The sequence below is a fragment of the Henckelia pumila genome, chromosome 4 (genome assembly GCF_033568475.1).
Source record: "Henckelia pumila isolate YLH828 chromosome 4, ASM3356847v2, whole genome shotgun sequence".
NCBI lineage: Eukaryota > Viridiplantae > Streptophyta > Magnoliopsida > Lamiales > Gesneriaceae > Henckelia > Henckelia pumila.
This window is the reverse complement of record NC_133123.1, coordinates 141044874-141054074: the sequence shown is the minus strand read 5'-3', so window position 1 is coordinate 141054074 and position 9201 is coordinate 141044874. Positions and strand designations below refer to the sequence as shown.

The window sequence follows — 9201 nt, the reverse complement described above, 5'->3', positions numbered from 1 at the left end:
ATCGCATATGCTTCTAGACAGCTGAAGCTTCACGAGGACAATTACCCAGTCCATGATTTGGAATTGGCAGCCATTGTGTTCGCTTTGAAGATCTGACGTCATTATCTGTATGGCGAGAAATTTGAGATCTTCACCGATCATAAGAGTCTCAAGTATTTGTTCACTCAGGCAGAGTTGAACATGAGGCAGAGACGTTGGATGGACTTGCTTAAGGACTATGATTGCGAGATTAAGTACCATCCGGGATCTGCTAATCTCACCGCTGATGCTTTGAGTCGCAAGGTGCGACTATCCACACTTCAGACTTGTTCGATGTCTAGTGCGATCAGTGACTGTTGCACTTCAGGTTATACCTTCAAGCATAAGAAAGGTATGCAGAGTATCCAGATGTTTGCGATATTATCTGAGCCAGCCTTGTATTCGCGGATCCGAGATGCTCAAATGTCTGATTCGAAGACCCAGCGTTTAGCTCGTCTAGCTAACGAGGGTAGCTCGTCTGGATTTCATTATCAGTCAGATGGCTTTCTGTGTTTGTCTAGTAGACTTGTGATTCCGCAGGATGAAGAGTTGCGAGAGGAGATTTTATCTCAGGCACATCGCACTAAGTTGAGTATTCATCCTGGGAGCAACAAGATGTACAAAGATCTACGTACTCGTTTTTGGTGGAAGGGAATGAAACGCAGTGTTTATCAGTTTGTTTCGAGATGTTTGGTGTGTCAACAAGTCAAGGTAGAGCACCGACGACCTGGAGGATTGCTTCACAGTCTGCCTATTCCTGAATGGAAATGGGAGTTTATCACAATGGACTTTGTGACCCATTTGCCGGTATCCCCGAAGAACTGTGATGCTATCTGGGTTGTGGTGGACCGACTCACCAAGTCAGCGCATTTCATTGCCTATAGCCGAGAGTACTCTGTGGATCGCATGGCACGGATGTACATTCAGGAGATCGTCCGACTTCATGGAGTTCCTGTGAGCATTGTCAGCGATCGGGACCCCAGGTTTACTTCTAGATTTTGGGGGAGTGTTCAGCGTGCGATGGGTACTACTCTCAGTTTGAGTACAGCCTATCATCCGGAGACTGATGGTCAGTCAGTGCGCACTATCCGTACCCTAGAGGATATGCTTAGAGCGTGCGTCATAGATTTTGGTTCAGCCTGGCAGGATCATTTGCCGTTGATCGAGTTCTCTTACAACAACAGCTATCATACTAGTATTGGGATGGCACCTTTTGAGGCGTTGTATGGGCGACGTTGTCGTACTCCACTCTTTTGGGAAGAAGTGGGGGAGAGACAGGCTGAGGAACCGGAGTTTATCCAGCAGGCGATAGACATTGTTGATCAGATCAAGAAACGGATTAAGACTGCATAGGATCGTCAGGCCAGCTATGCTAATATCAAGCGTAGGCCTTTGCAGTTCGAGGTCGGGGAGAAAGTGTTTCTGAGAGTGTCACCTTTCCGCAAGATTCTCAGATTTGGCCTTAAGGGCAAGTTGTCTCCCAGATTTATCGGTCCGTTTGAGATCTTGGAGAGCATTGGCGATTTGGCTTATCGACTAGCTTTGCCACCGTATCTGTCCAGTATTCACGACGTGTTCCACGTATCTCTGTTGAGAAGGTATGTGACGGATGAATCTCATATTCTGCAGCGGTCTGAGGTTCAGGTAGACAAGGATTTGACTTATGTTGAAAAACCTCTTCGTATCCTGGATTATAAGGATAAGGTTTTACGGAACAAAGTCATTCCTTTGGTTTTAGTTCAGTGGCAGCGCCGAGGCACTGAGGAAGCTACTTGGGAGCTTGAGGACAGGATGCGTAAAGACCATCCTGAGTTGTTTTGATTTCATTCTTTAAGTTGTATTCAGTTGCAAACTCTGTAAATGTTTGATTTGAATAAAGAATGTTTCTGATTTCTGTATTTGCGTTCGGTACTTAAGATCTATTTTCGAGGATGAAATATCTTAAGTGGGGGAGAATGTAGTAGCCCGTACCCTAATTGAGTAATTCAAGGATTAATGCTAATTAATTGAATTGGGTATCGGACGGATCGGAAGCTCCGAAGGCACGATCGGAAGCTCCGATGAGCGATCGGAGGCACCGATGTTATTACGTCAGGCATGACGTGTGGTTGGATCGGAAGCTCCAATCGGGACCGGAGGCTCCGATCACCCCTATCCGGAGTCAACAAGTGATATTTTGACACGTGGCAGATCAGGATCTTCGGAAGCTCCGATGGCAGGATCGGACGTTCCGATCGAGGTTCGGACGTTCCGATCAAGGATCGGAAGTTCCGATCGTTGTCTATAAATAGAAGGCCGAGGCTTCACTTTCATTTGCCAATTCCGAGTTCTCCTTTCCCTTCTAGTCCTTTTGGAGCTGTTCTAGTCTTCCTAGGCTTGGTCCGGAGGTCGGCGAGGCATTCGGTAGTCGTAGCAGAGTTGTGCCCAAGTTCTGGAGGCATCGACATCAAAGGGATAACGACGGACGAAGGTATAGCTTTTGCTTCCTATAAATATTTAGGAGTATGCAATAGCTTAGTTAAGGCTTTTAGAGCACTTTATTGATAGTAGTATCATTTGGCAGTGTAGAGCAGAATATAGGCGTGGACCTAGAGTTGGTAGAGCTTGCACTGTATTGAGGTACGAAAGTACTGTTCGAGATATCCTGACTGAGTATACATGTATTATGTGACTGCATGATTTATATGCCATGATATTATGCTGCATTCATTTGCATCTTGCTGTATCTCTTTCGAGATGTCTGTTAGTAGGGTTGTACCCTATCCTGTTAGTGGATGGACTTCCATCGATTTGGGTCCGGCGCATCCACGGTTATCTCGGTATGGGAGCCACCTCCTAAAGCGACGGCACAGCGTGCTACATACCAGGGCCCGGTCTGTCTCTGTTATCTGATCCTTGACCTCGAGTCTATAGGGAGTTCACTTTGCATGCATGTATACTCATACTCTCGCACTGAGCGTTTTATGCTCACATCTCGTACTCTGTATTTTCTGGACACCCTATTTCATGGGGCAGGTTTACGATTGGACGAGGAGAGTGGATCCAGGAGGGGCTAGTCAGTGGTTGGCCAGCTGGAGCTTCGCTTAGGTTTTATTACTGTTGTTTGGGTTTATACAGCTATTCGATTTGGTTGTATATTATTGGATTAATTACAGATTCCTTTACTTGGGATTGTATAATGTTAATGGTTTCCACAGTTTTATTCTGATATCTGTTTCATTAAGTTATTTGCATGCATAAGTTCTGTTTAGTAGGTGATCCAGGTAAGGGTCACTACAGTATCTAATGGTATGTCCATCGTTGCATCATGTTTATGGCCGAAACCCAGGGTACTAGAAACCACCTTAGGTATGAGTGAATTTGGCCCGGACGCTGCGCCGCCATTCTGCAACAACACGAAAAATAAAAATCCCCTTCAGTTAATTCAAAATCAAATTAAGCGACAAAATAGTTCCATATGTCGCCGATATACAAAGAGACATAAAAAATTATACCCGAAATAACAAAATCAAAGACATCGCACTAAACTAATCCAACAAAATTTATGGGTAGTCGAAAATAAACCTTGGTCTTCTTCAAATGTCGAGCCTACAACATTAACACATTTATATATCAATACTGGTGCGATAAAAGCGACGACAACGAATTGAATCAAAGTGAGTAAAATCCCTTACTCGGGTAGACTGTATGTAGCCCATAAACAAGATGGAATGATTTGGAAATGAGATAAAATGCTCAAAAATAGATCAAGGTTGACAACAGTGGTTCATAGCGGCGACATGATAGAACTCGGCCAGAAACTCTTTGGAATCGCGAATGGAATGATCCGATATTGGGGAAAAAAGCTGGCTAATATTGAACTGATACAAGGCTTCAAATATAATGTATAACGACCAAAAACAACTAGAAATTGCAAGAAAACGAAGCAACAAAACTCAAATTGTAGTGACCCTTACCCAGGTCACCTACTAATCAGATATTAAAGCTTAATTAAGCATGCAAGTAACATAATCATATATACACTGTGGAAAACCAAATAAATATGGACCAAAATAATTCAACCGATTAAACAAATCCAAATAATACAACCCAATCGAATGAAGCTTAATAAAATATAACCTAACAGCTAATCCCGCTGTCACATCCTAGTCACCACTCCAAATCCCTGGATGAACTACCTGCAACTACTCCGTCGAATGGGGTGTCCAAACAACATAGAAAACATTGGACGTGAGCATAAGGCTCAGTACGCTAGTACGGGTAAACATACAAATATGATGCATTCATAATGAAATGTCCGGGTATCCATATCTGGGATATACTGATCAAATCTGCTCAGACTGACGCCTAGGACATAGCTGTAACCCCGGAGAATCAAACCATTGGGTCCAACCACTCACTCCTATTGGAGGTGGATCTAGAAATGTTCGTGGATCACTAGAGTCTGCGCGACCCATCGGTCGGAGTGACTCTCAGTGTCACAACGTTCTAACAAGGGTTGAGCACCCCACAACTCTGGATCATCTCGAAAGAGACACTGACGCAATATGATCTATGCATATGCGGCATAATATATCAAAAACAGTAATAATGCAATCAGGGCATATAAATGCAACACGTAAGCATGCATACCCGCTGACAATCTCAGTCAGTACTTACGTACCTTATTAATACTCCTAGATGTTCCCGCATCTACAGTCTAACATTGCGTCCGTCGTCAGCCTGCTGATGGCGATGACCCTACAACTTGGACACCACTCCGCTACGACTCCGGACGCCTCCTATCGCTTGACCTTCGATAACTAAGGCTAGAAAGCCTCTAAAACCCTCAAGAAACAAGAAGGGAAGGAATTGGACATGAGCAAAATGATAGCTCTCGGACCCTATATATATAGGTTGAGTTCGGACGATCTGATCCCCGAGTTCGGATCGTCCGATCTCCATAAATCGCAACGTGTAACCAATCCTCGACAATGTCCCTGCCAGCACTTTGGGCGGTCCGATATCGCATTTCGGATTGTCCGATATCACCCTGTGATGTTAGCTTGATGACCTCATCATGGACACCTGTCTGCCTATAGTTCGGATCGTCCCATCTCTTACTTCGGACGGTCCGATCTTATGACACGCGTCCAACTTACTCGATATAATTCAGACACCTGTTCGGATGGGTTCGGATCGTTCGATCCGTCGATCAGATCGTCCGATCGTACCCTCACCTTCCGAACTCCAAATCTAGCTTCCGAACTCAACATATTTGGATGGTCCGATCCTAGGGTTCAGATGGTCCTATCTACCCAACTTGGAACCCTTAGGGCCACTTTTGCACGTCCTCATTCCGATTCTCAACTCCTTAATCCCATTTTGAGATTTTTTAATCATTTTTTACTCAATCTAAACATGATTACTACATTAATCAAAAATTAATTATAAATTATGGATTTGGGTTACTACATTCTCCCCCCTTTGAAAAAGATTTCTTCCTCGAAATCGAGGGCGATTCCTGAGAATTTAACACACACCCAGCTTATCACATTCACTGATAGTTTTGATCTCAACCAAAAAATCTGCTCAAAATAGCTTTCGACAATCCAGACCCCGCCCAAAACCTGCATGGTCTGTCCCTTACTGAATCACAACAAAACTCAAAGTCAGACCTAGAACTTAACCCCGCTTCTAACTCCACAAACCGCTATCAAGAAACCTAAGTTACCCTTGAAGTCTTCTTCTTGACAACTGTCTACTGTCTGAAAGTCCACTATCCATTGGAACCTTATGCAGCACAATTTTAGAAAATTCATGCCTAACAAACGATTCTAAGGAATCTACTTTGTCAATTAGCAAAATCAGTCTAACTAATAAATCCAAAAACTAATACTGAATCCTGGTACTTTCAAAAGTACAAGTTAAAACATCGCTGATCTCTCCCTAGTCATTCGACAACTTCGAATGACAGTCTAACAGATCACCCAGAAGTTGCGTCAAACTTACTGCGCAAATTACTATGCGATTTCTGAGACTCTAACAGATCTCCATGTGCTGTCGGTTTTCACAACAGCTGCTACCTGGCTATTGACAAGGTTTCCTCAATATCCCCCCAAAAATCACTAAGGTACAATCCCCTTGCAACAAACTCAGTAGGAACCTTATTCCCCGAATTGAACACTCACTTTCGATAGCTTGGATCCCTTTAAGCTATTTTCGAGTGTTCTGAATCTATTTTTTAACCCCTTAGACTCATTTGAGAATTATTTAATCATATTTTAAACTAATTAATCATAATTAGGCATTTGATTAAGTTAATTTGGATACGGGTTACTATAGTAGATGTCCTCATGAATAATTTGAAATGAGCTGCTATATATCCTTAACAGGTGTATGGATATGAGCTTCGTTTAATATGCTCGATGGGCACACAATTCATTTGTCAATATGAAATTGGTGGTATATGATTATGATATAGCTATGGAAGAAGTCTAGCCCTCATGTGCGAGTAGGAGATGTAAAAAATAACATATTGGGTTAACGGATCGTCCATGAGGGCTGACTCGACCCAACCTAATATATATTCAAATGTTACATTTGAATTATCGGAGGGATCGAAGTAGTTTTCTTGCCTATGATTTAACTTCCATTTATTTGGATAATGAGAATTAACTTCTTTAACTCTAAAGAGAGTAGACGATAAAGACATTCATTTTTCAATTAATATTCCAAGAAAAATCATATCACAAGTTTAAGCATTTAAAATTGTGCAAATCGATTCCTTTTCGTTCGTGATTGGGGTCGAACCATCGAATTGCTATTTTCTTCGAAAGAAAGGTTAGTAAATCAACTACGTTAACAATCATATATCGAATTGTGTTTATTCGATTTATTACGATATATTCGAGTTAAGATTTTCCGTCATATATAATAGAACATAACAAATCTATATATATATATATATATATATATATATATATATATATATGTATATATTATATTATATTATTTATATTTATATTATTATTATTATTTATATAAATATGTGACTTTCATTGTGAATTTATTTGAATGTCCTTATTAATTGTTTTTCTTAATTTTTTTCCATTTCCTCATTAATTGTTTTGTGCATTTTTTTATTTGTTTTTTCACCATAATTTCTCTTTAAATATGTTGATTATTTTAAAAATAATGAACTTATGTGGTTAAATTTATAATTTTATTTATTATATATAAATATGTGATTTTCCATTTTGAATTACTTGAATATTCTTATTAATTATTTTTCTTAATTGTTTTTTTCATTTCCTGGTTTAAATCCTTATTCCAAAAATTGAATTTGTGGTTCAATAGCTGCATCAGAGTTTTTTTATTTGGAACACACCAAAAGTCTTATTTACACTCCCTAATCTAAGATTTGACACATTTACCACATTTTTTTACTTTATTAATTTTTTTTTTATGTCGTCTCCTCTCCACCCTAAACCACACCTTCCCTTTATTCTTCTTTCCCTCTCTATTCTATGGTTGCCCAAAATATTTTGGGGGAAACAGTTCCTGGATAGGCTCATATCCTTGGCATCTATCTTCAGCTGCCTCGTCCCTGAATGATATTAGCACACTTGCAGGTTCTTCTCATTCCATCCCCATGTATATTTTATCGGGAAATTATGTGATTTTTTGTTTGTTCTTTGTCAGTGTACTTATCCGAATGAATTGTTCAAGTACTCCATTGTTTCACGAAATAATATAGTTAGAAGATTTATGCATCTTATTTAGCATATCGAAGCTTAGATATGTTGTGCCTATGTCTTGTTTGATAAAATGCCCGCAGATTAATTCTAGTAAGAAACTATGTGATTGAACATTAATGGGTTTCTTGAAACGTGTAAACCTTTGTCTTCAATTAGTACCTGGAGTCTAAGAACAATTATAATACTTCTTAATTAATTATCAACATATTGGCAACATTGTTTCAATTACAGTCCCACTGTGTTTACTCACCCCAAGGGTTTACTGTTGTTTTTGTGTGTAGCTAAGGTCACCAAGAGGCTGGATATAGTACTCCTAGAGGGAGCAATGCCTGAGTTTTTTGGTTTGTATATTTGTCTTGTTTAGTTTTTTTACGGGATTGTTTCATTCGATGTGTGTAAACAGGATTTATACAATTTGAAATATTATATAATCGTCGTTCTCGCATTTTGGAATCATAGAATCATTTTTTTTAAAATAAAAAAAAAATTAAATTGCTTTTGGTTATGATTAATTAACTCTAATCAAATTATATATAACTAATATTAATGACTTAACAATTTCATAACGATAAAAAAAAGTAATATAAATACTAATCATTGTCTTCCTATTAAATGATGTTACAACATATGCTTATGCACAAAATCTGAAAATTTTTGCGCTTTGTCAATATTCGAGTGTATTTAGCCTTAATATGAGTACACATTGGCGATGTTTAAGTACAAAAGTACTGGAGATGGATCATGGTGGTTTTGATCTAATTTTATAATAATTATATAATAATAAAGAGAAGTAAGAAAATAATTTTTTTACCATCATTCTTGTCTGTTATGTTTTTCTTCCAATTAAATGTCACAAACAATAGTATTGTTAACACAAAATATTAAAATTATGGTATAATTCGTCTGAATTATAGTATTACATTCCTTCAATTAAGTATATATTGTTGATATTTGAGTATAAATGTAGAGAAATACCATCGTGATCTTGATAAAAAAAAAAAAAAAAAAAAAAAACAAATACTCACGGTTACACAACGATATATACATAGAAATAGAAAAACAAGTGCTTATCATTAATTTCATCTTCCAAGTAAATTGTTACTGATAATAGAATTGTTGACACAAAATATCAAAATTACGATATAATTCATACATATTATTGTACGTTATGCCTTTAATTCAGTACAAATATGAAATATTTAAGTATAAAAGTTGGGGATCATGATGGTCTTCATCTAACTTCACAATTACATAATGATAAAAAAGATGTAGGAAAAATTTATCGCCATTAATTTCAATACCTACAAGTAAATATCATTGACAGTAGGATTGTTGGCACAAATATTAAAATTATGATTAGTCAACATTCTAGTTTAATTTGTCTTAAATTGAATACAAATAGAAGCTATTCAAGTATAGAAGTAGGTAAGACCATTGTGGTTTT

The 9201-nt window shown here is 38.5% G+C and overlaps 1 long non-coding RNA gene across 1 annotated transcript; it reads left to right on the top strand.

Moving 5' to 3' along the window:
• Positions 1-7442: 7442 nt before the first annotated feature.
• On the top strand, positions 7443-8188 carry LOC140894708 (uncharacterized). The gene is made up of 2 exons (XR_012153910.1): positions 7443-7631; positions 8039-8188. It is a non-coding gene; the product is annotated as an uncharacterized lncRNA (long non-coding RNA).
• Positions 8189-9201: the final 1013 nt, after the last annotated feature.